Source organism: Meriones unguiculatus, chromosome 5, assembly GCF_030254825.1.
Source record: "Meriones unguiculatus strain TT.TT164.6M chromosome 5, Bangor_MerUng_6.1, whole genome shotgun sequence".
NCBI classification, from domain to species: domain Eukaryota; kingdom Metazoa; phylum Chordata; class Mammalia; order Rodentia; family Muridae; genus Meriones; species Meriones unguiculatus.
This window is the reverse complement of record NC_083353.1, coordinates 91,736,112-91,762,820: the sequence shown is the minus strand read 5'-3', so window position 1 is coordinate 91,762,820 and position 26,709 is coordinate 91,736,112. Positions and strand designations below refer to the sequence as shown.

The following is a 26,709-nucleotide window of genomic DNA, read 5'->3' as shown; positions in this document are numbered from 1 at the left end:
TAATGAGAATATTTGCTGTACAAAAATATGATTTATAGTGTTTTTAGTATGCATCTTCAAATTGTGTTAAATAACTAGACTTTAATTTTGTGGTTTTATTGTAATTTGTTCATCAATTTCTTGTTTACCAGTGCCTCATGATAGCTCAGCTGATGTACAACTCACTGTGTAGCCCAATCTGGCCTCCTGAATTCTGGGATCATAATGTTACATCATGCCTAACTTACTTAAGCTTCAGATTTTAAAAGATGATAAATAGTAAAACTTGTCTAAGAGAAGTTTTGTGGTCTAATATGTGATTTCAGTATTAGTTCTGTAACAGCCAAACAAACTACAATCGGGTGAAACACTGGAACATTTGCCATGTTTGTTTAATATGAGAGGTTCACACACATAAAATGCAGTTTGAGAAACCACCACATTGAAGGTATCTGTTTTTTCCCCCATTTAAAGTTTTCTTTTTTGTTCTTTTCAGTCCCAGATCTAGCTGTTGGCGTGGGTCAGTTCACTTGTGTTTTCTTTAGCTTTATGTGAATGAATGATTTTCTACCCATTAGTCTGGTTCCTTTGAGTCAGCATACTCATTTGAAGATTCATAATTTTTTTTAATTGCTTATTTGTTTTTCTTCAAGATAAGGTTTCTTTCTATAGCTTTGGCTGTCTAAGAGGTTGGTCTCACAGATCTGCCTGCCTCGATAGAGCTGGGATTAAAGGTGTGTGCCTCCACAGCCCAGGTTTAAATTGCTAAATAACAGTCTATAGCATGGTTTATCTGCAAATCAATTTGACTATATGATGGTCATTTTAGTTGTTTTCAGTTTCTGGCCCTTAACAGTAAAAACCTGTTGTGTGTATAACCCCAGACACAAGTCTTTCGGTAGCATTATGCTTTTCTTTCTTCTTTTTGGTCTTTTTGTTTTGTTTTTCAAGATATGGTTTCTCCATGTAGCTCTAGCTGTCCTGTAACTCACTTTGTGTATCAGATTGGCCTTGAACTCAGAGATCGGCCTTTCTCTGAAATTCTGGAGTTGATTGAAGGTGTGTACTACCACAGCACGGCTCCTTGTGCTTTTCAATTCTCTTGAGTAAATAGTAGAAATGGAAGTTTTAGGCTAGGTTTAATTTAAAATATCGTCGCCGTTAACAGCAGCAACAACAACAAAACCACCCAAGTGAATGTAATTTTAAACTAACCCCCAGCATACATATAAGAGTTCTAAGCTATTTTAACATTCTCTGTGGCCTTGGTAAAATTAGCTGTCCCATAGTGTCTCATCTGTTGATGTGGTTTTAACCTTTGTCTCCAGCTTAGGTATGGAGCATGACATTTCCCTCTTCTTCCTTGGTTCATTTTCAGTTAATTTGGTTTGTTCTCAGATAATTTGACTATGTTTCAACCTCTGTAATTCCATAATAAATTTTAGACTCATATTAAGGACACACTAGGATTTGAATTATAGTGCATTGACTATTTATTCATAGAATGGAAGAAAACAGGCATTTCATTGTTCTAGTCCGTGGACAGTTTATCTGTTATTTAGGTTGGCCTTGAATTCCTGATCCTTCTGCCTTTGCTTCCACAAATGCTGGGATACAGGCTTGCTCCATTCACCATGCATACCCAGTTTTCCCACCTTCAGGTCCCCTTCCTCTTGTTAACTTCCTAGCTGTGACTCTCATTGTTTAGGTTGAATTATTAATAGGTATTTTCTCACAGTCTTTCAAGGGATACTATACTTTTTCACATACTGTGAAGACTTTATGATTATTTTAGCATTCCTTCTTTCTCCTGGCTTTGTACTGTTGTGTCCTGCACTTATTTGTATGTATGTTTAATCACCAGGAGCAAACTTTTAAAGTTTTTTTTTTCTGTAAGTAGTCAAATATTTTAGAAAATATTTTCAATATCCAACAAAATAAGTCATTTTTTTCCACATTTATTGTGTCCAGTTTTCTCCATTCCTTTGTACAGGTCTATCTGGTAATGTCTTCATTCTAAGGGGTTTCTCTTTACTCCTACTTGGTCTGTTTGGATTTTATATATTGTGTATGCATGCTTGTATGAGTTTATGTGTACCACATGTATGCAGGAGTCTTCTGAGGCTATCATATACACTGGAACTGGAGATATAGGTAGTTATGAACTGCCAGGCAGGTACTGGAAACAGAACTCTTTCTTGTACAAGAGCAGCAAAGTGTTCTTAACTGCTAACTTTGTCTCGGCTTACTTTTCTGTCATTAGCATTGTTGAGATACAGTTCACTTTGCTTCATTTCTGTTCCTGGCTAAATGATACTATGTAGTAAGACCATAATTTGCATATCCATTCCTTAGGTAATACTGTGTGTGCTTTGTAACTTTTGACTTACAAATGATGCTACAGTTAACATGTGTATATATACATAGTTTTGTGTAGAGATAAACCTTTTCATGTCTCTTGGGTATGTACTTAGAAATAGGTCAGGGAGTATCTTTGCTTAAACTCTGAAGAAATTACCCCAACTCATTTTTCCAAAGTTTCTGTACTGTCTTATATTCATAATAGTGTACGAAGCTTCTAATTTCCTGTCCTTGTTCAATAAGTATTTTCAGTTGTTTCATTGTCTTCTGTTTTGGAGGTGTTAATGGAGGTTGACCTTGATAATTTATTCCTCTATAATAAAGGTCTTTTTTTTTTTTTTTTCTGGTTTGCAGACCCCCTTTTTGAAACAGGGTTTCTCTGTGTGTAACCCAGGTTGGCCTCCAACTCACAGAGATCTGCCTGCCTCTGCCTCCCAAGTGCTTGGATTAAAGGCATGCACCACCACTGGCGCCCCCCCCCCCTTTTTTTTTAAGACAGGATCTCACCGTGTTGCTCTAGCTGTCCTGGACCTCATTAAGTAAACCAGGCTGACCTTCAACTCAGATCCACTCGCCTCTGTCTCCTGAGTGCTGGGATTAAAGGCCTGTGCCACTTAGCCTAGCCCTGGTTGCTTTTAAGATTTCTTTTTATTACTGGATTTCAGCAGTTGATTATGATGGGCCTTGGTATAGTTTTCTTGTTCTTACAGTTTATTTAGCATTTTCTTTCTTTTTTTTAAATACCTATACGTGGAGTCTTTAAGAAAATGAATGTCTGTCAGTCCTCATGCTGTAGTAAGTAAAGGAAAGCAAGAATTCTTTAGTTGTGGTTTGAATGAGAATGGCCCCCATAGGCTTATATATTTGAATGTTCCTAAATGGTGGGCTGTTAGGGGAGGATTAAGAGGTATGGCCTTGTTGGAGGAAGTATGTCACAATGGGCATTGAGCTTTCAAAAGCCTGTACCAGTGAGTGCCCTTCCTCCGCCCTCCTGCAGATCAGGATATAAACTGTTAGCTACTGCTCTTGCTGCTATGTTCCCTGCTATGTTGGTCATGGACTACTTATAACCTTTTCTATCTTAAGCAAGCCGCCAATTCATTGCTTTCTTTTATAAGCTGCAGAATAGCAGTAACTGAGACAATTACCTTTGGTTATACTGCTGCTTCTTGAAAAATCTTTTAAAACAAATGCTAGGTATTGTTTATCTAAGGAAACTAAAATCTAGTGAGATTGAGGACCGATTGTCTCACTTAAGGAGATGGAGGAAGTGAATGGAATCGAATATGGATCAGACCATTCTGCCTCTCCATAAAGTGGCACTGTGGGTCAAACCAGTCATTAGGAATGCAACTGGAGGAATTGCTCTGAAGCACAGCTGCTTCCATGCTTTTAGTTCTCTGTACTTCAGAATGTTTTATTCCTTGGACAGGCAGAAATTAAGTAATGTGCCTTATTTCCATTCTCCCTGTTTTCTGTTTCCCCTGTCTTTTAGAACCATGGAAGGCATGTATTTCATAACAACTAGGGACTGTCTCTTGGTTTCCACTTCTTAGAGTTCTCCAGCTGATCACTCATGTGAGATATTTCCAGTGAACAGTATATAAACAGTAGCAACTCAGATTTCTAGTGCTTACATGTTATTTTAGAGGGTCTGTGAGTTGGTTTTGCTTGCTCTTGTAGAACAGCACTTAGCTTGACATGTATTTGATGTGAGGGGCTTAAGGGTGTGAACTGTTACTCTTGACGTGTTTCTCTTTCTCTGCCCTTCTAATTTCCTCCAATGGGAGGTATATAAGCGTTTTTCTTTTATCTATAGTGGTTCCTTTGCCTTTGTAAGGATTTGTTTGTAGTCTACTTTCTTGTTGGTCATGCTCCCCGATGACTTTCTTCGTACATAATTGTGGACTACCTGGAGCATTTTGGCAAAATCAAAATGCTCTGCATCTCTTCATTCCTTTGTAAGCTTATCTGCTTGGTTGTATATATGAGGACACCCATTCCTTACCTTGTAGACTGCAGGTTTGATGTAGCTAGTTTACACAAGGGTCATAGAAGGCCATATAGAAGTACAAGGTGAGAGGAGTTTAATTTTTAAAAGATTTTTATTACATTTATTTGTGTGTATGCATATGCATGCATGTATGTGCTTGCCACTGTGCATATGAATTGAAGGACAGAATATAAGTTGATGGAGTTCTCCTGCCACTCTGGCCACTCAGGCCATCAAGCTTGGTAGCAAGCATGTATATTTACTGAGCCATCTTGCTTTCCTAAAATAATTTTACACATAAAATTTCTAAATTTTGAATATTAAAAATAAGATTTATTGAGGTATTCCTATAAGACCTCTTTGTTGGGTCTGAATTTTGATTATTTAAATCTTATTTAGAAAAGTGGTGGTGGCACAAGGCTTTAATTCCAGCACTTGGGAGACAGAGGCAGGTAGATCTCTGTGAATTCCTAGGCCAGCTTAGTGTACAAATCAAGTCCAGGACAGCCAGGGCCACACAGAAACCCTGTCTTGAAAAACAAAACTAATACCTTAGTTCTTGATTTTTTTCAGGAATGCTGATATCCTAGATAACAGTAGTTCATGTACATGTTTGTCAGAGAGAACAAAGGCCATTTAATGAACTTGTGGCTGAAATTTCTCGTGCCTCTACCACCGAAATAATGGGAGTATAGGTGTGCACCTCCACACCTGACTAGATAGGCAGGGTTCTTTAGGGTTATAGTTAAAATGCTTTTAAAGGTAAAGTGTTCTGGCAGACAACAATTTTCCTTTTCCCACTGACATTTGAAGCTATCAGTTCTGTGCTGAGGTGGGAGAGCTTAAAGGACAGGAAGTATTTCATTATTGTCTAGCCTTCTTGGTAAGAGATAGATTACATCTTTTTGGTTATTTAGCTCTTGAGATCAGCTGAGATTTAGTAACTGCATTATCAGAAAACTTGAGCAGGGAAGGATTTTTAGTCTTGCAGAATATACTTTCCTAACCAAGTGATTTTTTTTTTTTTTTTGGAGGGCAAAAGACAGTTGTATGTCAGTTGTATTGCTCCTTCATAGCTAGCTACCTACTGCTTTCTTAGAGGAAGGAGGGTTTCCTTTTTCTAGTTTCTTGATTCTGTTATTATTAGGTCATCAGGCTCAAGAAGACTGAACATTAGACAAACGATTGGATGGGAATAATGGACTGAGGTGAAATTGGGCTACCAACAAACTGAACTATAAGTAGATGCTCAGATTATCTTGTAATAATTCCTTTGGTAGCTGTCAGTCAGGATTTTAAGAAGTCCCAAGTAGTTAGTCATCAGTCTTGAGGGGTGTCATATGGACAGTAAGTTCCTGATTGGTGAGACTGTTTTTGTCCTGTGGCAGTTGTAAATTACCTGCAGGGGTTGTTTTAGGTTGCTTTGGTTAGAAATCTAATAATTAATGGTTGATTTTTTTCAGCACATTTCTTTGGTCTACTTGAATTCAGGAAAATCTTTTTGTTCGTAAGAATAATTTGTTGCAGCACTTAAACCTAATTTAGCCTCAGACTATACCACCTGTTTGTATTCCATAGAGATACAGGTGCTATGCACTGATCTGTCTTCATAATGGGGGAAAATCTTTATCTTGAAAAATTGTAATTCCACCCTGCATTTGTGAGAACCACTGCAGAAAAGCCTCACATACTGTATTTTTTTCCCCTAGTGTTAGTCTTGCACAACTGGCATGATTCTGTTTCCCCAGTTTTGTGATAATCCCCACATGCTGTGCATATTTCTGTGTTGCAGTGTTTCTGGCTGCAAATTCTAGTTACAAGAATTCTTTTAGTAGCAACTTACTAGTGTGTTTTGCTTTTATTATATCTTTTTAGAGGGCTTTTTATTGTGAAATTTTCTCTTGTTGCTTCTACTGCACGGCCGTTGATGTCATCAGGGTATTAGGGTGGTGGCTGTCCATCCACATTGCAACCCACAAGACTATGCATTACCAAGTATCTCCTTGATAGTTCTACAAAGTTAAAGACCCGTGCAGTGTTGACGCTCTCATCAGAAGTGCGATTTCCACTGTGTTTAATGTTCTGCTTTTGTCTCTTGGTGATCAGGATAGAGGCAGAAGGTATTACCTCAATGTGGGCCTGTCAATTCTGAATGGTCACTGTAATCCTCACACTTGCCCCAGTCATTGGTTGCGTTGGTGATGTCATCATCAACCTTGGTGACAGACTTAGGGGGCCCATCTTGGGGGCCAAAGCAGATATGGTGCCAGCCTTGTTCTCGTTGGGGTTGAACTTGGGCAAGTGTGCTTGTAGGAGTGTTGGATGAACCCAGATTTGTGAGGATTGAAGAAAAAAAAAAGTTTCATTTTAGCCTCCTTTGAGCAGAAAGCCAAAAGGCATTTCTTTTTTAAAGGTTCTTTTTTTTTTTTTTAAATCCTCATTGTAGGAGGCACAGGTGCATGCCATGGCTCTCCTGTGGAGGCCACAGACAACTCTGGAGTCAGTTGTCTCTTTCTACCCCTACTATGTGGGTTCTGGGAATCAAACTCAGACCATCAGGCTTTTGAAACAGGTGTTCTTCCCTGTTTGCTGAGCCGTCTGGCTGGTCCCCAGTCTTTAAATAGTTTTTTCTTAGACCTTGTCAACAGACTGAAATGCACATGCTATATGATGATGTTCTGGACCTCATATTTTACACAAACAGCTATGCTGAGAAATTTCCTTAATCCTATGTATAATTTGTGTCCAAAAATGCAGCCCGTTGTATACAAGTATAGAACGAGATGCAAGAATATTTGAAAATTAAGTTGGCTTTTGTGTTAAAACCTTCTAGAAGATTGGGTTGCTACAATTGCCCTTTAGCAGACTTTTTTAATAGAATAATTTACAGTACATGCAAATTGTGTGTTAAACAGCTTCATTTTTAGTGATTTTATTTAGCTATCAGTCTTCACCTTAGTCCTGTTTTGTTTCAAAGAATCATCCCCAAAAGTTCCTTTGTGCCTGTTGGCAGACCCTCCTCTTGCCCCAGGGCATGTTGACTTCCTGCTCTCTGCAGAAATGCCCAGCGGAATCAAACATGCAATATTTTGTTGAGCGTATTGTTAAGGGTTGTTTCCTTTGTTGTATTGTATCAGTACGTCATTCCTTTCTTTTACTGCTTTGTAGTGTTACCTGGACAAACCACATTTTTTACATTAGTAAACAGATGGATTTGGGATTCTTTCTTCTCTCTTTGGTTTTTCAGGGAGACAGGGTTTCTCAGTGTAGTTTTGGCTGTCCTGGAAGACACCAGGCTGACCTTAAACGCCTGCCTCTGTCTCCCAAGTGCTGGGATTAAAGACTTGCGCCACCACTGCCTGGCTAGAGTGCTTCTAATTTTATTTCCTTTATGGATAATGCTGTAAACAATAGGACCATGGGTATATGTTTTTGTATTTCTTTAATAGTAAATGCCTCTGAGTAGGTAGTGGAATGTAAAAAATCACTTTATAAGAAAGAAGCCTCGTAACTGCTTACAAACTGTGTTCTGAAGTAGTTCTATTCTTACATTACTGCCTCCAGCAGAAGTCCTACTGTTGCTGGCCTCTGCTGTGCTGTGACTGTTTACATCCCTCAAAATGTTGCTATATAATCTTTAATACGTTGGTGTCAGGAATGGGGACTTGGAAGGTGATGAAGTCATGAGAGCCTATTCTCATGTTGGGGTTTCATGTCCTTTTATGTCCTTAAAGATCCTTTTTCCCTTATTTTTTTTTCCTCCTTTCCCTATATGAGGACTTAGAGAAAGCATTGCCTTTGAGAGATGGGCTTTCATCAGACAGCAGTTCTGCTAATTTCTTGATTTATTACTTAACCTCTCTGGGCATGTGAATTCTAGCAGGACTAACATTTATTTTCTGGAGGTTGAGCCTCCAGAAAGAACTGTGAGATAAAATAAATTTTTGTTTCTAAGATACTAAGTCTGAGGTATTTTGTCATAATAGCCCAGGTGGGCTAGGTCCCACACAGTTTTTCTCTTCAAGGAGAAGTATACATATATACATACATACTTTTGTGCCCTTTTTAAAAAAAAATTATTTGTGGGGGAGGCACATGTGTGTCACAGGGATAGTGTGTGAGGTCAGAAGACAGCTTGGAGAAGACTCATTACTTTGAGGCTAGAATCAATCCTATGATGCAATTACCTGTCAACATCATTATCTAAGGACAAATGTGTACCATAAGTCAAGGGGACACTGCGTATTCAAACCATAACAGTTACCAAACTGCAAAATAGATCTTGAATAATACTATTACAAAGGAAACCAGAAATGAGTTAAATAGAAAACTTAAACTTACAGTTCTAGAGTTGGATTTCTTTCTTCCTTCTATTCTGCACATTTGCAGCAGGCAGCGTAGTGCTAATTGATTTTTTTGTGTATGTCTGTGTGTGCTCCCCATGCATCTGTGAAGATCAGGGGACAACTTACAGCATTTGGTCCTCTCCTCAGAGATTAATCTTTCTCTGCATTGCATACTCTAGGATTGCTGCCCCTTGAGTTTTCAGAGTGGTTCTTTTGTCTCTCTTCCCTATCTTGCTGTAAGACTTACACGTGGGGACCATCACATCAGATTTTCTCTTGTGGATTATGGAAGTCAAATTGTGGTCATTAGGCGCAGGTGCATAGTGCCTTTTACCTGCTGAGTTTCTTTAGCACAATGATGACTTAATGGAAAGTTAACATCTAAGTAAATTATAGAATGGATGCAAGTTGGGGTCACTCAGATTTCAAATCCTTATCACTTAGGTACATCCCTACTCTTCTGTGAATTTCACCTTTTCCAGAAGCTTCCTGATGCATCCTGGGCACTATGTGCATTGTGTCTGGATCATGCCATAGAAATGGTTGTACTCATGAAGATTAGAAGCTGTGGGGGTGGGGGGGGGTCTCAGGTCACTTGGCTAGAGCGTGGTAGTGTCAACTGCTGGAGCTACTTTAGCTTGTGTTGCTTGCACTTGATATTTAGTGAGTACTGTTTGTTCTTTCCCCTGTTGCTATTTACTGCAGAAAGTTAAAAAGCCGAAGGAGCTAGGTAATTTCTTCCCAACCTTGGCAAACCATTTGTTCATTCATAAGACAGCCCGTTGTTCATTGGGAATTGTTACGATGGACATGGACAGGGTTAGTGGGGGAACATAAGTTCTTAAAACTACAGTACAAACAAACTTCTTTTCCTGATTTATATATGTAATTTTTTTTTATACTTGCAAAAGCTGATTTTTTTAAAACAGGGCCCAGAGTGATGGGTCAGTGGTTAGGGGTGCTTACTGCTTCTGCAGAGGATGAGGGTTCAATTGTTAGCACCCATGTGAGGGGTGGGGTTACAAGTGCCTGTAACTTCAGTTCCAGAGGAGAGAGCACATACACACAAGTCTTTAAAAAATGAATTTACAAAATATCTTCTAGCAGAAGCCATAGGTAGAAGATATAGTTTATTTAACTTAAAAACATATATTAATAAAAAGACTTTGTTTTGGTCCCATACCCAAGAGAAACCAGCTAGCATAAGCTGGGTTGTTCTTTAAGACAACATGAAAACAGGCAAACTGTTAACATGTTCCAGTGTTTAAAAACACACAGTTCTTTTTCCTTCCTTTTCCTAAGAGGGGGTTACCACTGAGCTATAACCCTAGCCCAGTAATACGTTTTCTTTCCAGTCAGCGATAATTGCTAAATATTGTTCAAGGCTTCTTCCATCTTGTCTAAATGCTTAGAGGTAGGTATTAATGGGTAGAAAAGGAGAGTAAGAATGCATAGAAATGAACTCTCTGGAAAGTCTTGGTTCTCTTTGGCTCTGCTCCACCATCCTGTGGATCTACACCCAGAGCAAGATATTTAACACTTTTTGTTTTCTGCTCTACAAAAGACCCAAGCTTACCTGATTACCCAAGTGTTTTCCAGCTCCAAACCTACTTTATGTGTAGCTGTCCTTTTTCAGTTTTGGGATCTGCATTTGTGGATTTGTGGATACCTATACGGAACACACACAGTTTTTACTTCCTAAGCAATTGTTCATACATTGTTTAAATTATAAATAACTTGGAGATGATTTTGAAGGGGAGAGGAAGGTGGAAGGATTATATAGAGTACTGTGCCCTCTGTATTTAAACATTTGTGATTTTGTATGAGGGAGTCCTGATAAAAATTCCCCCACAGATACTTAAGGACAAGGACATTAACTAGCGTTTTTGCAGCAAACGATGTGCACATATCGTACAGATTGTGTTACATTTTGCTCCCTAACCTCTAAGAGGAAACTAACAACACGAAATTACACAGTTTTTCATTGTTTACTAGCTTTATTTAAAAGCACTAAGCCTTCTGTTGACATCTGTGCCATAGGCTCACTATTCAGGTAGCTAGCTGAATGAACCCCGCTAATTCCCCAGAAACCTTTCTTAATCTCTTCTAGGACTTCATTGTGGGTGGACAGTCCTTAAGGATTCCAAATAGATCTTGCGAGAATTAATAAATAGACTCATGTCAGGTAGGGTGTGTGATGGGGTAGAGGGAAGTGGTGTGAGTTAGTTTATGGGTGGATGTGTGTGTGTACCCTTCTATGGTCAGATGTGTAGAGGTCAGAGGACAACCTGGAGTAGCCCTCCTGAAGTATCTCTTACCTTTTGTTTGAGACACCACAGCTTCTTTTTGGTTTGGAACTTTACCAGGTGTGCTAGGGCACTAGCTGACCAGTGAGCTTTCTCTGCACTCCATCTCGACATCAGTTGTCAGGCACATACCGCCATGCCCAGCTTTTTATGTGGTTTGGGAAATTTGAACTCTGGTTCTCCTCCTTGTAAGGCAGGTACATTACTGACCAAGCCACCTCTCCCGTTCTTCATTTAGACCAGTTGCCATGACAATAGTTTCTGGAGCACTTTAAAAATACTGATTTATATATTCAAGGTTGGTTTGCTTGCATGCATATCTGTAAATCACTGGGTTTATGCCTGGTGCCTGAAGAGGCCAGGAGGTTACCAGATTTTCTCGAACTGGAGCTGAGAACATTGTAAGTTTCTAATAATCTGGAAAAGCAGCCAGTGCTTTTAACCACTGACCATCCCTTGAGCACTGTTGAATGTCCTTCTCTGCCCCTTAACTTTTTGTGAGTTTGGCATCCTTTTCTGTTAGATACTCAGGAATGTTCTATTTTGCCTAGGACACAACAAGCAAATATGAATTCAGCAATTTCCTTTCCCTCTTCCTTTCCTATTGTGAGGCAGGTGGCAAGAACTGTCTTAGAAGTCATTCTTCCTATTTGGCCTGCCACCTTATTACATTTTTGTGTCCTTCCTTGTCCACTGACTTAAACAATACAACTAGGTGACTTCTTGGCTGCGTACTTTTTTTGGTAGCTTTTCCTAACCTAACAGGGTCAGCCCAGTTTTACTTTTTGAAAGGGTATGAAGATAGTTAAATGTGGGTTTTCATCAGTGAGGAATGTGAGAATGTGTGGTGCTTCAGGGAGTGTGTGAGAGGAACAATAGACTGTTTCTGAGAATTGGTTTCCTACCAGGCTTTGCTACAGAAATTCCTTTAAGGATCCCCCTAAGTGAAAGCTACTCACAAACTAACTTTTCCGAGGGACTTCAAGTTCATGCACCTTAAATTAGTATTTGTTGCTGAGGCTACATGATTGTTCTTTTAAAGACAACTGAAGAAATGCAATGTGCAGTATTGCATCCCACAGGTCTGGAAGGGAAAGCATAGTTGAGAATCACTCGGTTATGATCTAGTGGGGTTACCTACAAAGCTACCCCTCCCCCTTTTAAGGAACTTGTGTGCATGTTGCTATTAAAGCGTTTAACTTACCCAGAAAGAGAAATTTTAAGTTTCCAACCCTAGTGTTAGATCTGCTATTCCTTATACTGTATGTCTAGTCCCTGCATTCAGTCACCCTATTCTTTACAGCAGTAGATGATTTTCTTCCCTCCTACATAGAGGGCCGTGTTTGCTTGGTTGACATTTCCCTTCTCCAGTTTCTACTTATTCCCTAATTTCAGGCAGCTTTTTTCTTTGACTATTGTCTTGTATTGATGTTTCTTGGAATGCTAACTTTCCATTGTATTTTTCTATATACTTGTACTCCTTAAGTACTCTGTGCCTGTTTTTATCTGCCATTGTATTTTTAGCATCTGCGTGGTGCTTGAGTAACACTAAACATTGAATGAATGTGTGAATCATGTAAAACAGAGGGTAACAGGACAGAAATTGTACAAACACATGCTCAGAACCGTATAAATCTGAGACCTACGATCCAGATCCTTTGATCAGGGACTATGTGAATTTGGAGGTGCAACAGGGAAAGGAGATATGGCTGCCGTGTGTGGGATTTGACTGTATGCAAAAGAGACAGTAGTCAAATCTCTTAACCCCATCCCTCCAATTGTGTCTTTCATGCTTGAGGAGAAAGGCATTAGATGAATATGGCGTGTGGCATTAGGCTTGGTTAAATATCCTACTGCCTAAATGATAGGCTAAATGGGAAACTTGGTGGAGGGGAAATAAAGCAGTGTTTGTGAAGAGTGGTTATTTTTTCAAAGCAGTTGTTACCAAATGAGCACATGCTTTATTGCAGCAGTTTTATTGACATGAGTAAGATAGCTAAGATTTTCCTCAGTTATTTGTTTTTAGGAGGTGGAGATCATCTTTAAAATTCTAAATTGCTTGGCAGAGTACTTGTTTATTGTCTGATGCTTGCTTATTGATAGCAGATGAATCTCAGGATTGTTTCTAGACATTTGTAGTATGTTTTCACTTAAAATCAAGTGAACATTAAAGGAATTAGAACAAAGACCCCACTATATCTAAAAATTAAAAACACTAAAATTAAGGACTTTGACAAACTCTAAAGTGAATCCCTTCTCCCCCTTATCTGGGCATACTAGAACACTCCGTAAAGCCAGTGTTTTGGAAGTTGAGACAGGTAGATTGTGAATTTGAGGCCAGCCTGGAGTACAGAGCAAGTTCTTGCACGCACTCCTTTTCCCAAAAAGCAAGGTCTTAGAAAGTTCATTTTTGTCATAGTTAAAAGTGGGCTGAATATTTTTTAGCAGAAGGGGAGAATCAAAACATGATTAATCTCACGGCTTAAAAAACATCTTAATAAACCTGAGAGAAGATTGTCTTAGTTGTCTTTTGCCCATTAAATGTTCCTGCGGGCCTGTGAGGTTTAGGCTATCTCTGTATAATGCTGCCACCACTGAACAGCATAGGTTTGTAGTACGCAGACTGTTTTGGTTTGTGTAAGTACAGTGTGATGCCCATATTGCCTAACAAATTGCCTAACACATTTCTCAGAAGATAGAGACATGATCATTAAGATTCACTTCTGGGTTTACTCAGATTTACCGTTATTCTCTCTAGAGTAGATTTGATCATAGTGTATAACTTAGCTATTGTCTCTCCAAGGCTTCCATTACAAAGTTATTGTACATTTTGAGAGATGATAGGTGTGTATAGTGACAATTTGGAATTTTCATTTCTTTAAAAACACAGAAATATTATGTGTCCTAGTTGTGGTAGTATGGGGCTTCTTTGGACTGTCCACAGCAGCTATGATTTGTCATGCTCTAGCAGAGGCATGGGTTTGCCAGCTGCAGGTAATTTATGCAATAGTGGAATAGTGGAAATCTGGGGACTTAGAGAAAGTATATAAGTGCTAGAGCCCTGATAGGTTAGGGAGGTTGGTTACGGTTTGTAGCTGTGGTCAAAGAAGAAAGAACGAAATTACATTCAGGGATTTTCCTAATTTCTCTCTTCCCACTGTCCTTGTTTTTCTTCTATTTAGTGTTAGGAGGGGGTGAAGTGGGGGAGGAGAGAATAAAGGGTGGAGAAAAAGAAGAACCCATAAAGTCCAAGGTCAGCTAGAGGTAGGTATGTGAGGGATCTGGGAGTGACTTACTCTGATGAAATTCTAACAGTGTCAGTTGTGCTTCCTCATTTGAAGGCTTGGTAGAGGCTGAAAGTAAGGTATTGCTGAAGACAGTGGGCACTTGGTGGCTATTGGCAGGTATGGGTCTCAGTTGCTCACCATATGAGCCTGTCCATAAGGGTTTTTGGAGGTGACTGCATATAGTCTTCATCATCCATCCTGTTCTTGCTTGTTTTATGAAAACAGGTGACTACTGGGCCCAGTCTGAAGAACATGGGATCCACAAATCAAACCATACCTTCTGTTGTGCAGTTCTTGTCTGAGTTAATAGTTGTTATACTATATGTTAAGGATTACAGGAGAGACCTCACTCAGCCAAGTTAAAAACTAACAGATTTGATTTGTGATGCAGTGTTCCTCCTTTCTCTCCCTGTTTGCTCAACACATAGTTCAATGAATAGATGTGTTCCAAAGATGGGAAAATCACCGTAGATTCCTGTTTTTCTCCACTAACTCATGTGTTTACCTCTTGTTTCCACATGAGTGAGACGAGCACAGCAGAAGCAAATGCACAGTATTTGGAAGAGAGTTTTTCCAAATGAGAAGGAGTTTGCTTAATACAGTCCCTTTGAAAAGGATAGTTGATAGACCTGTAACTTCAGACTTTCCTGGAGCCTTCGGTTTAGCAACAATACTGTTACCTGTTTTAAATCACGTAGAGGCTAATGAAGTCCAGCTCAAAATTTAATATCCTCTTCATATCTTTAAGGGATATGTTCCAACTCTTACCCACTCACAAAAACAAAACCAAAATCGTGGTACCAAACTATATATACTTTTCTTTTACCCATTTAGTTATGTATACATACTTAGGATGGAGTTTAATTTTTAAGTTAGACATAATAAAATTTATACAAATCATAACAATATACCATAGTAAAAATAGTTACTTAAACTTACAAATTTCTAGAACTTCCTATGAAGTATTTTTGGATTGTAACTAACACATTGGGTAGCAAAATTGTGGCTAAAGGGAGGCTACAATGTAGTGTTTTGGACTTGGTTCGTTTGCGTTTTGTGACAGGTTCTCACTGTGTATATATCCCTAGCTGACTTAGAACTCATCTAAGAGTTCATCTGTCTCTTCCGAGTGTTGGGGATAGGTTCACTTTACCATGAGGCAGGCCTGGGACTTCAGAGTCTACTGCCTCAGCCTTCCAAGCACCATCACAGCTGGCCTGGGCAAGATTTTAAAGTTGGAGTTATTTTCAGGGGCAGCTGTTTTAGGATAGAAGTAAATAATAAATTCGTACTCAGTCTATCCTGTTGAGATATGCTTTCTTCCTACGTTTGACTCCTGAACTTGTACCACATGTCAAAATCTTCAACGGTTCAGTCAGAATTAGAAGTGTTAATAGAAATAGGAGTGTGCATCATTGTATAGAAAACTCTCATGCCTGGTGCAATGAAAGAAAGCATGGCAGACATTTTAGCCTTAGAATATTCTGGAGTGGAACTCTGGTGAACTGGGAAAAGTTTAGCAGTTGGTCCTGCACTTAACCATTAAGAGAATAAAGGCATATCAGTGCTCAGAACTGGATTCTTGAGAATTTCTGGTTTTCTATAAAACAGTTTATTCGTGTGTGTGTGTCTGTGTCTGTGTGTGTGTCTGTGGGGGAGGGAGGGGTTCTTGGTATGAAATGGAAGGGAATCTTAGCCACTATGCCCAGCCACTTTAGCATAAAGGTAATTTCCTACTTCTGGCATTGTTCCTTAATGATGGTATGTGATATCCTGGAGTTGTGATGTAAAATGTTAGTTAATACAAACTTAAAGACATTAAAAAGAGGGTCCATCAACATAGATCTTTGGCTATTGAGGCTGATGCATGTTTCATTGCTCAGTCTGCAGCTCATGTAAGGATCGTGGTGACTTTAGCTCTAAAATTAAATTTGTTCTGACAGATCTAAGACCTTGAATTTGTCTAATTTTTAAAATAATGCTTTTATCACCTGCCCTCTGACCATTCTGGTCAACAACAGCTTTAATTGCTGATTCTCCTCTCAAATTCTAAAAACATCTATACATCATCATCATCAGGGGGGTACCAGGAATCTCAGTATCACACATTTCCCAACTTTGTCTTATTTTTCACATTCTTTTTGGTTTCAACCTCCAAGTCTTCATCAGTGATACTTTTGTGTAGGACACAAGTATTTCAGTTAATGAATTTAAATCTGACTTATTTGTATCCTGAGACTAGCCTTCTCTTGTGTGTCACCCACAACAATATTGTTGCTGCCTCACTTGATTTTCTTCTCCACTGACAGTGTACTTGCTTTTACATCCCTAGCCCCTGGCCTTCCCAAGAGTCTTGTCTCACTGCCACCTTGCCACACATTAGGAAGCAAGGAGTTGCTGGGTCCTGTGGAGAGTTTGGTCTAGACTGTGATTAAGGTCTTTAGTACTCTTCATAAGAAAAATCTTGGGGTAATGCCTTGTCTTTCTTCACAAGGGAAGTAGGTGAGAAAATGGCAGCTCCTTCCATACTTCTCATTCTGTCCTCATAACCCTCACCAGATTTTTGAGTATGGTTGTCTTTAAACCCACTGGTTTCATGCCTGTCTTTACACTTTGTTTTCTCTTCTTTTTCCTTCTTTCTACCTCCCACTGCCCCTGTTGATCTTTAATATCACATTACCTTCTCAAAATCATTAGAAAACATGGGCTCATTTATCAGCCAAGGGGACCAGAATCTCCCCTGTAGAAAACCCACTGGGACCAGGGTCCTTCCACTTGAGTAGCTGCTATATGAAGTTGTGTGCCTACAATCTGTTGGTTTCTTAGGAGCCCCCCATCCTCTTACTTGATGACTGGGGCAAGGCCTTTTTTTCTCCATTGGCTGTTTTATTGAGTGAGAGCTAGAACTGCAAAGGCTTGATGTTACTGAACAGTCCTTTAGTTTTTGAGTCGCTGGTCTTAACTCTCACGTCATCATAAAGGAATATCCATTTGGAACTTTTTGAGACAAGAGTCAGACTAGGTAACCCAAGCATGCCTAACTGAGGTTACCAGCCTGATCTACAAAGTGAGTCCAGTACAGCCAGGTACACACAGAAAAAACCCTGTCTTGAAAAAAAAAAACAAAGTTTTTCATCTCAACCAAATGCTACGAGGTAATGGCTAGTAAAGTCAGATTATAATCACCAATGCTCAGCTAAATTTTAGAAAATTTCTAAATTGTGTTTCTTAGAATCCTATTGAATTAACTTCCCCTAAAGATATTTTTACAATACCAACCAACTATTCCATTTTTGCATCTGCATGAAGCTTGTTTTAATTTTAATTTTATTTTATTTTTATTTTGAGGGGCTTGTCATACTTCTTATGGCTGTGAATCATTGGAAATCCAGTCAGGATCTATTTGACCTAGAGAGACCTAGGGTTAGGTTTCAGCCTTCCATCCAGTCAAGCTGCTACAGTTAGTGTGTCACAATTCAAAAAAAAAAAAAAAAAAAAAACACCTACTGGGGTTTTTTTATAAAAAATATCAGTATTGATATTTTTTATTTCTCCTCAGACCAGACCACTGGCTTCTCCCGTGAACATAGGCATCCCCATTTTCCAAAGTCTTTAGGGGGAGCGTTGGCTAGGTTTGCCAAACCCTTGTTGATTGAGTTGGCGGTGGGGTTGTCATTCTATAGGAGTTGAGGAAGGTGAGTAAAGTTATATCTATTCTTTTTACACCTCCCCTGTCCCCCCAAAATAAGGTCAAAGCTGAGAGTAGTGGCACACACTTTTAATCCCAGCACGTGGGAGGCAGAGGCAGATAGATCTCTGTGGGTAGTTTGAGGTTAACCTGATCTATATAGTGAATTCTACAATATATATAGTGAGACACCCCCTCCCCCAATGAAAAGAAAAGCGTTTGTGGCATATTTGCGTGTGTGTGTGTTAATTTTTATCAGAAAGTTTACCTTGCAGTTTGGACTTTTAAAATAGAAATTTGGGTTCTGTTGTCAACAGTGAATTTATTCAGAGCTCACTGTTCTCTTGTAACTTATCCTCTATGCTTTCATGTTCCCTCTGAATAAAACCCCTTACCACCTAAAATGCTAGGAACTTTGGTTTGTTGAGTGGGCAATGCTTGCTTCTAAGTTAAGCTTTTAATGGTTAGTCCTCATACCCTCACCCCTATTCCTGTCAGTCAAAAATACATTCCCTGGCTGTTTGAAAATAAGGGTTTACTATGTTGTGGTTTCCACAAGGTAAGACTTCATATTTATAGATCAACAAGACTGGGCAAGCATATATCATCTTTAAATTTTTGGTAGTTTCGCATTTTGGAGCATGGATACACATTGAAGTAAGATGACTGTGACTTGTTTATTAAATAACTGTTAAGTTTTCAGAACAATTTTTTTATTACTGAAAGAGCTAACAAAATAACTTTAAAGAGTAGGGTTGGATCCCCAGCATGTAAAGCAAGGGGAGAAGGCTCGAGGGGATGCTGAATTCGTGGTCAGCTGGAATTCACAACTGTGATGTGCTTCTGAAAGAATGTATTCTAATCCTAGTGTTGTTTTAAAGACATTTTAATACACTGTCTTCAAGAACGAGAGCTGAATGCCAGTGCATAAAACTTAAAATTAACAGCAACAATAATAACAGCTGCTGGTATAACAGGTGACACACTTTAGGACAGTGTCATTTTCTATCCTGTGTGGACTCCAGTGGGCAGGGCAGCTATGCAGACTCCTTTAGTAACCTTATTGAGCAGCCTGAAATAGTCAAGAGAGAGAGAGAGAAGTTATTTTCCATGTAATACTTAATGATACAAAGAAGATGGAATACACAGCGATTTGTATGCTTTATTTTGGTAGGAAACTAGGTCTTGGTTTTTATCATTGGCTAGCTAGCCTGGAACTTGCTGGATAGACCAGACTGGCCTTGTGAGTGTGGCAGTCTAGCCTCCTCAGTGGTAAGGTGACAGGTGTGCAATAAATGCTGTGGCAGTTAAAGCTTCTCTTTTGCATACTATTTTTTCTATAGCCTCAACCCTCTTAGACATTTGTCTGAATCTTGGAGGAAACTAGTTGGTTTCATTAAACCAAAGTTTTAAAACTTGATAGTGCTTTATGAACAAACGTGTAAAACATGAGGGTGGGTGGGTAGGGTAGTTCTTTGCTTCATTTGTTTCAGCATTGTATTTTCAGCTCTATTGGAAGAGTAATGTAAAATGAGTATATTTTCCTTTTTAACCGCTAGAGAAACAGACTGGGGCTATGTAGTTGTTACAATTCATCTATAAGCTGATAGACTAGAACTACGCTTTGGTTTTCCTGGTAACTGTTATTGTTCCCACTAGAACACTTAGAGCCAAAGCTGATGGGTGGCCTTCTGTAATCCTAGCATGCCAGTGGGAGATAGAGAATTGTGAGATGCTGTCTCCAGAAAAAGCAAAAGATCTACATCAAGTAGATGGCTGCCCTTTTTTGCATTGTATTGTCAGGTCTTGATTGTTCAGTTCACAAAACCCCTTTGGATTTTGTCTGCCATCTGTAGGCTTTTAAACCAGTATGTTTCTGGTTTACTTTTAACTGACAAAAGCCCTGATGCAGCATGCATGCCTGTAATCTCAGTCCTAGGAAACAGAGACAGGAAAATCCGCAGGGTGTACTGGCTAACTAGTGTAGCCAAATCAGCAAGAAAGCTTGCCTGTGTCAGAACATAAGGTGGAGAGCAAGAGAAGGTGACATTGCACGAGACCTACATCTATACACATGCACACGATTGTGACTAAGTCTAAATATAATAGTGTCTGTTATACATGATTTAATTGAAACATAAAAATAGAAGCAGCACTGTAGTACTTAAATGTTAAATTTGGCAGTAGCTTTAAATTGGCAGTCATCTTGATCTTCACAAGTGCCATGCTGTTCCAATGGTGCTATAATGCTCAGAAACACAGTAGGTGTCAGAGGATCGCGTGTTAAAGCCAGATCGAAGCTGCCTAGGAAGACAGGATTAGAGGTTCAGGGCTGGTCTTTGCTATGTGAGACTATATCTTTAAAACTAAAACAAGCCCTACTTGGAAGTACTAACTACTGTTCACTCAGGTGAATGGCTCAAATGAAAAAGACTGCTAGTATCCAGTGTTATGGATGGAGAACCATCACAATGTTTAGGCTCTGCTGGAGAAAGAGTGTGAAATGGTATAATTGTGTTGAAAAAAAAATTGGCAGCTTCTCAAAAAACTGGATGTAGACTTGCCATAGATCTCTAGCTAGGAGAAATGAAAACATATGTCCACAAAGATTTATAGTTGGTGCTCACTTCAGCTTTCTTTTTAGCTGAAACATGGAAAAGGCATAAATGTCTATCAAAGGAGATTGGGTAAACAACAGGCACATGACATGGATGAAGCTCAGAGACCAAGCTCAGTATAAGTAGATATACATTTGAAAAGTATATGCTATGTCATTTGTGTACAGCCAGCTGGAGGAAAGGGTAGATCAGATCAGCATATCAGATCTGTGGTCTCAAGGAGCTGGGGAAGAGAAGTGTCAGGGAAAGAGGTGCAAAGATGGGAGACGGTAATCACTCTGCTGTGTACCTGTGGTGCATCTTCTTAGACTGTACATTTGAAACATTGGTACACTGTACTCTAAGCTACTAAAGTGTGAAAATAGTGACCAAGTCGAGCAAACTGCAGTGCACACTGTCTTTGCCCTCTTAACTGCTTTTGAGTAAATGGCAGCTGTTTAAGAATGAGTAGTTTTGGAATTATTGCTATCCTTTATCCCTGAGCTGTAGAGAGACTGAAGATGAACCTGGAATCTCTGTTTCTTCTTCCCCAGTAGCTTTTTGCTTTTTTAGGCAAATGAACTAAGTCTTGGCTTGTGAGCCCTTATTCCTGAGGGAAAAGCTTGAGCTTCTGTATTTTTTTTTTCTTTCTATACCCAGGGTTCTAGGAAGCATCTTAGAGAGAGCAGTTCATATAACTGAAATCTGTTCTTAGTTATTGTGACATTTCTACCTTTGGCCACATATTGTTTGATCAAGTATGCCCTTGGAACACAATAATTTTGGTATTAGAGGCATTTGGTCTGTGCTGTATAGTGCCTGTGATATTCAAGAATCACTCTCTTTCTGGCCATGTTCATGCTACCTTGTACTTCAGCTTAACTAGGACATTCTTTTTCTCTGTGGTTTTTTGAATGTACTGCTTAAAAATGTTAGATGATATAATGACTATTTGGTATTTATTGTAGACTATGGAACCTTCAGAAGGGTGGGGGCTGTCAATGAGACAAGGCTTTAAAAGCTAGAAATAATAGGGAAGAAACTTGTAATGATCAATATGGAAGTTAAAGAAAGCTTTATATCCCATGAGATTAAATAAACTTTCATACTAATATAAATAATGGTATAATAAGTATACAGGAAAGAATTTCAGTGGATAAAAGTGAATGGAGCCAGGTCTAGTGGTGCATGCAGGCCTGTATGTAATCCTAGCATTCTAGAGACTGAGGCAGGAAGATCACATATCCTAAGTTAGCTGGGACTGTGCAGCAATTTGAGGGGAATCCACATTTGGATACTCAGTCGGTGACTGAAAGTTTGGAGAGAAACATATTCACAAGTTTCATGGCCATGAAAGACTAAGAAGCTATTGCAGGCAGGCAGAGGGAAAGAGTGAAAACAGCAAAATGTGATGTGAGGTCCTCATTTGGACCCCCAAACAGAAAAAAGGGCTTGAGTAAGGAGAATGGAGAGGTGGTGTAGGGTATGGCCTGATGAACAGTATCAGCAATATTGCTGTAAGCCAAAAACTAATAGCCTTTGAAAATTGGTGAGCTATTTTAGTTAGGTTCCTTGGCAGTTACTTTAGAGGGTGGAAGAGTTCTTTGCATGCAGACTTTTCAGTCATTTGTGGAGTATGGAGAATCCAGACCTCATTAGTTGCTTCATCAAGAATAAGTGGAGTTGCTTTGGTGCTAGAGGCAGGTACTGGATTTGTAGTAAATACTGAGTTGAAATGCTGTATCTGTCTAGATGATGACAGCCATGTGTGCAATATAACATCATTCCAGTTATCCAAATAACCCTTTATATAAGTGAAGGGCTTAGCTATCACTGTGCAGCTGGAGATCCTCTTTGTGGTATAGGAACCCCACGTGAAGCCAGAGTACTTAACTTTTGATGGTATGGTTTCTTTAAGATTTACTCATTGTACCATGCTTTGGGGGCTCTTTTTTAATCTGTAGGGTGTTTGTTTGTTTTGTTTTTAACTTTTACTTTGACAGAGAAACAAAGAATTAAGAACATTCCTGATGGACTTGAGCTTCCTAAGGTTTTTTTTGGGGGGGGCTAGATTCTTAAAAACTACAATGCTGTGGAACAGACTGCACAAGTCTGCCTTGGTCATGAGCAAAAGTGGAAATATGCTCGAATAGTTTGTATATTTGAGATAGGTGGGAAGGTGAGGGATTAGATCTTGTGTACCTCACCTAGTACAAAACTGGATTAGAAGCACTTGATACTGCTGGGATTCCTGTAAAGAAACTTATTGCTTCTCTTAAAAAACAAAAACGGTGTGCAGTTCTTGCTTCCTTCCCTTTCACTTCTGTTCATTTTCCTTCTCAAGCTAATGTGATTTAATAGAAAAGTATAAACTTTAGTTAACGCTTACTTGGGCCACACCCGTAACTTTTTCATATTTGGTTTCTTTAATGGCTTCAGAAAAAATTCTAAGACATTGTATGTGTTGAAAGTTCAATACTACACAGATCTTCTCATGGAAAGTACTGTTTTTGAGAACCCACAGTGTCCCATGCTTTCTGCTAGGGAGTAGCAATATAGAAGATGAGTTGTATATACAAAGGTCTGTTCTAAGACCCAGACAGCCAAGTATAACAGCATTATAATACAGGGCTATGCTCTGTTCTGGTTTCGTATTTACTGCACTACTTTAGAGGATATGCCTGTTCTTGTAGTAAGCACTGAGCTCCTGTCAGGAAACTTGTTTTAACCCAGGTTTGGGAGTATAGTGCAAAATCAAAAAGGTTGATAACTTTATGAGAGACATTCATAATGTAGTAGAGGGAAAAAAATGAAGCAATAAATTATGGTATGAAACATTAAGCAGCTAATGTACGCCAGGGTGGATTGAAGCTTCCTGAAAGCTAGCCACAGATTACTTGCTCAGAGAGATGAGAAAACAAGTAGCTTTGAGCTTGGGTGTAAAGCCTGAAGAAGGTATCTCATAAGCTAAGGGATAGAAAGTAAGCAAACAGAGGGAGGAAGATACTGTCTGGAAAATACAAAGTGCAGTGTAGTTTGGGCTTATGTGAATGAGCAGCCTGGGATAAAGCAGTGTGCAAAGAGCTTAACAAAGCTACAAGAGTGTCAAGTCCAGGAGTTAAGATTCCCTTCTGTAAGCATCCAACTGTAGCAGAGGGTATAAGTAAGAGTGTGTTAATTACCAGTGATTTAGAAGCCATTATAGCATGAGCGTTTAATCATAAATTACCTTCTCACAGCTGTTGTTTCTTTGTACTTAAGTTTGGGGGTAATTTTAAGGGTTAGGTTTGAGGGAAATGTTTGAAAAGAGAGATACCTTAATAAATCTAATTTAACACTTCTTAATTTAATCACCTGCAGAAGGTAGTTGGTTGAATAATAGACCTTAAATTGCCTAGTAGCTTTTATATTTGCTTGAAGAATTACAGATTCTTTGTGTTTTACGAGAATTTATTTTAGTGAAATGAACTATAATTTCAAAATGGTTACATAGATTTTTAAGCAGGGTCTTGGACATCTATGAAGGAACTTGCACAGCAGATTGGATTGTTGTAATGTCTTGTTTCTTGGAAGGAGACTCTTGATTTACCAAGTTTATTTGCATCGGAAACTGTATTTGCCTACAGTTGTCCTTGTGGTTTTGCCCACCTTTTAGAAGAAAAAGATTCTGGTCACATCCAGCTTCTTGTATAATGTTTGTTAACATGTTACAGCTGACTGTAAAAACAGGCTAAATGTGGCAGTGTAAAGCTGCACTTCACTTAGGCGTGTTTATTAAATATTGAATGCAAATGTCTCAGCTAAAGCAACTTCAATGGTGACCACTTACCACTCCACTTCAGTGTTTTCATCAAGAGAACAGAAGTTTGACCCGATGATGTAGGGTTCCCAGAGTGGGATTTGATGTTGCTACAGGCCTTCCTGCATTAGGTTGGGCAGGTGAGAAATGAGCCTGTTCTCTGCTGGTCTGGGAGCTTCAGTTTAGGCTGCTGTGGGCGAAGAAACCATCTGGTTTCAGAGAAAGGCCTAAGTGGCTACTAAGGTGGGTCAGTCACCATGAACACTTTACCAAAAACAGATCTGCCTGCCTCTGCCTTAAGGGAGAAAGCAGAAAAACTAATGATACTCCAAGGTAATAGGGCCACAGCCAAATATGGTGGAGGTTTTAAATTACCTTTGTGTGAAGGTAGCTGGTTTTAATATGAAGTCATAAGTAATAGGTTCTTTGGTATTTAAGGTATAGTAGGTCAGGAATTAGGATTAAATCAACAGAAAACAAGTGGTGCTGCCTAAGAGCCAGGGCCATTCATGTGTGGTGGGTGCTGCTGCTGTTATCATGATGTCTCAGAGATAAACATAGGAATCACCCTGAAATGCTTTTGTGCCTTAGCTGATCACAACTTCAGTATGTCATTAACTAGGCACTTTATTTTTTCCAAAAAAAAAAAAAAAAAAAATAGTTTGGATATACTACCATTTTCACCTGCTGTTAATAAGCCTTTTGGTTTACAGGAAGAATAGCTACACATAAGTGCTTTGGTGTCTTTAGGCTAGCCGAATACATATTTTTGGAATGGAGAGAGGGATCAATGGTTCTCACAGACCATTCTAGGTTTTCACTTTCCTTCAGTCAAGACGTTGCTCCTTAACAGCAGAAATGCTGGGGCATGAGGTAAGGAGTTGGGGTGGATAGTTTGTAGCAAGTATTTGAACTAATGAAAGTAGTAAACTGACACTGTGGAGGATTTAGGCTGCTTTTAGAAGCTGGGTCAATTTTCTTATTTATTTTTGTTTTATGTGCATTGGTGTTTTGCCAGCATATATGTTTGTGTGAGAGTACCAGATTCCCTGGAGCTGGAATTATAGACAGTTGTGAGCTACCTTGTGGGTACTGGGAATTGAACCCAGATCCTCTGGAAGAGCAGCGAGTGCTATTAGCCACTGAGCCATCTCCCCAGCTCAGAAGCTGGGTCAGTTTTCATGGTTTAATATCGAATGCTTTGCTAACTTGTCTTAATTGCTTTTGGCTTGTATAACACAGACATCACTACCTGCCCACACAGTGCTGTGCCTGTGAAAGGATGAATGGGCCGTCATTTATTCTTTGTATGTATGGATTTTGTCCTGTCCATAATGAAGCTCGTTGCCTGTGCTGAAGAGTTAGAGCATATTTGCCAATGTGTCGATTGCCTAACATTGGCACAGGTGTTTAAGACATCTTACCTGTTGACTTGTGGTAAATGAGAAGTTGCATGCGCTGCTCTTGTCTGGACTCATGCATCCTGGAGAAGCCAGAGAGCTGGAGCTATGCTATTAGTACACTATCTGGCCTTCACAGGTGGTTTGAGAGTTCAGGAGCTTCCTTTCTCTGTCTTCTGTCCATCTCTGCTGCTCCTTCTGTATAGTGGCATTAGTGCACATGCCTTGCAGCAAAACAGACACCATTCTGAACTACATTTCTGTCCCAGTTCCACAAATTCTGCCCACAGCCCTACCCGCAACCAAGCTCTTATCTCCACTGCCATTGCTGACAGCCTGCAGTTCCTTCATTTTATAGCCCTGATCTGTAGGAGTGGCTAGCTTGTAATTCAGCCGAGTGGGGAAACCTCACCATACACTTAACAACCTTACAACCTCGCAGTGATTATTTGTTCTTTTTACTTGGCATGGAGGTGTAAAGTTTAGCCTGGTAAAGGACACCACAAAAACGTTCCTGGGGTTCTAGAATGAGGCTTCTGGGTCTCTATATGGAGTGTTCTGCCCGTGCCTCCCCTTGGCCTTGTGTTCATTTTGTATGTAGTGGGCTTAGTTGAAAGAACCCTCAAATCAAGGTGCTTTTCCATGCATACCAAAGCCTCGTGTAACTCAGGCTGGTGTCAAATTCATTAAGTTTCACAGCAGTGCTAGGGATCAAACCCAGGGCTTTGTGTATGCAGGGAAAGCACAATACAACCCCAGCACTGAAATTCCCTTTTGACACTTTGAGTGCAGGTGAAAGTATATGGCAGCTTGTTGCAAGCCAGATTTATATTGCTTGATAATCCCTGTAAACAGATGGTTTCCATTCCTTTGATGTCTGTGAAATGTCTTTATATTGTCTTTGTATTATATTTTTGTATCTGTATATCTTTGTATCTATGTCTTTGCAGCTA

General features: G+C 39.4%; 1 protein-coding gene and 1 pseudogene across 1 annotated transcript in view; one reads left to right on the top strand and one right to left on the bottom strand.

Moving 5' to 3' along the window:
* Rybp (RING1 and YY1 binding protein) overlaps positions 1–26,709 on the top strand; it is a 51,673-nt gene that overhangs the window by 18,785 nt on the left and 6,179 nt on the right. The window lies entirely within an intron of this gene.
* Positions 16,198–17,246, bottom strand: LOC132654342 (splicing factor 45-like; annotated as a pseudogene).